Source organism: Sciurus vulgaris, assembly GCF_902686455.1.
Source record: "Sciurus vulgaris genome assembly, chromosome: 8".
Taxonomy (NCBI): Eukaryota; Metazoa; Chordata; class Mammalia; order Rodentia; family Sciuridae; genus Sciurus; species Sciurus vulgaris.
In genome coordinates this window covers 119,910,555-119,912,760 of record NC_136468.1, presented here as the reverse complement: position 1 = coordinate 119,912,760, position 2,206 = coordinate 119,910,555, and the positions used below count along the sequence as shown (strand labels likewise).

Below are 2,206 nucleotides of genomic sequence, written 5' to 3'. Positions count from 1 at the left end.
CTTTGCTACAGGTCAAAAAATGCCTGTGCCTCTGAGCTGGTGCTGGCTGGAAAATTCTTCCAATTTTCATCCTTCTTTTCTCCTACCTTCCTTCTTTTGATATAACCACCTCAAAAAAACAATTACAACTCCAAGTTCACTTGATTGGGCATCTCTCAGCACATTCCCCCAAATTAATTTTCAACTTTCTATTTTTTCCCAAAACATAGTAAAGCAGTATAAACAATGTTCTATCACTGACCTGCACCCATTTCTGACCCTCAATTCATTTTTTATTCTGTTTCTTGAATGAACAAATGATTCAAGCATTCAATTATTTGATATACATATAATATAATTAGGATAAATTTTAATTTAATCACTAGAATTACTTGACTGGTAGGTGGGGCTGGTCTGAAAGACCCATAGAGCATTTGCTAGTGGGACCTTCCCCAAGGCGGTGGCACCCCCAAAGAGACTGATGGAAAATTAACTATGAAGATGTTTCACGCACACAAGGAGTCGAGTGGAGGCGCCAAGGAAGGGGGAGGGGAAAAGGGAAGACGATGCAAAGGGCGTGGCCGCTATCTTGTTTGTGTCCCCGCTCCCCGCGCGCTCCGTTCTCCGTGACGCACGCTTCCCCCTCCCCTTGGCGGTGCCCCAGCCCCTGCACTGCCTTCCGCCGCAGGAGCGCGGGCGGCTCCTGCTCTTGCCAGGACAACGAGGCAGAGACTTTTATCGAAATGTCCACAGAAGGTGGGTTTGCCGGTATTAGTAGCAGTGATGCTCAACAAAGCCTCCAGTCCTTCTGGCCTCGTGTTATGGAAGAAGTCCGGAATTTAACAGTGAAAAATTTCCGAGTACAGGAACTCCCACTGGCTCGTATTAAGAAGATTATGAAACTGGATGAAGATGTGAAGAGGAATGATATCTCCATGGCAATTACAAAATTTGATCAGTTTGACTTTCTCATCGATATTTTTCCAAGAGATGAACTGAAACCTCCAAAGCGTCAGGAGGAGGTGGGCCAGTCCGTGACTCCTGCAGAGCCTGTCCAATACTACTTCACGCTGGCTCAGCAGCCCACTGCCAAGTCCAGGGGCAACAGCAAGGCCAGCAGACCTCCAGCTCCACAACCACCATCCAGCCTGGGCAGATCATCATCGCGCAGCCTCAGCAGGGCCAGCTTTTATTTCATACAGTAACATTTTTAGCAGTGCTCCAAGACCCAACGGACTCTGTAGGTTGAGTGCTGTTATTGGTGTTAAGACCACACCAGTGACAATGCAGGTTGGAGAAGGTCAACAGGTGCAGATTGCCCAGGCCCAACCTCAGGGTCAAGCCCAGCAGGCCCTGAGTGGCACTGGATAGACCATGCAAGTTATGCTGCAGATCATCACTAACACAGGAGAGATCCAGCAGATTCCGGTGCATCTGAATGCTGGCCAACTGCAGTATATCCGCTTAGCCCAGCTTGTATCAGGCACCCAAGTTGTACAGGGACGATCCAGACACTTGCCACCAATGCCCAACAGATCACACAGGCAGAGGTCCAGCAAGGACAGCAGCAGTTCAGCCAGTTCACAGATGGACAGCAGCTCTACCAGATCCAGCAAGTCACCATGCCTGCAGGCCAGGACCTCGCCCAGCCCATGTTCATCCAGTCAGCCAACCAGCCCTCCGACGGGCAGGTCCCCCAGGTGACCAGCCACTGAGGGCCTAAGCTGGCAAGGCCAAGGATACCCAACACAATTTTTGCCATACAGCCCCAGGCGATGGGCGCTGCCTCCCTCCCCAGAGGACCCTGCGGACCTCATCGCCTCCTGCAGGCTAGGACACTAGGTGCACTACACCCCACGCCTGGGGCCGAGATTCTCCAACAAAAAGATGCAATATTTTTTATTTCCTTTTTTCCACTTTTTTCTCCAAGAAATTAATATTTCAGTATGTCAAGCTGTGTGTCCAATTCTATGAAATGAGAATATTAAATGACATATTTATGGCATTTTCTTGAAAAAAAAAAAAGATGTTTCACCACTTTCTATAACCTTTAGGTACATTATAACCAAGTGTCAGAAAAGGATACATTTTACAAGTCAACATAAATATTTAATTTACTAGAAAAGATATACCTCCTGTTGCAAATTTATGTTCACATTTTAATATTACTTAATACTAATGCTTAATTAGTGGGTTAGAATATCTTGGTCAGAATAGCTAGGTGAGG

General features: G+C 47.1%; 1 pseudogene across 1 annotated transcript; it reads left to right on the top strand.

The window, feature by feature from the left end:
* The first annotated feature begins 675 nt into the window (after positions 1-675).
* Positions 676-1,977, top strand: LOC306667282 (nuclear transcription factor Y subunit gamma-like; annotated as a pseudogene). Its single transcript has 2 exons — positions 676-1,165; positions 1,249-1,977. The product of its transcript is annotated as a nuclear transcription factor Y subunit gamma-like (transcript).
* The last annotated feature ends 229 nt before the right edge of the window (positions 1,978-2,206 follow it).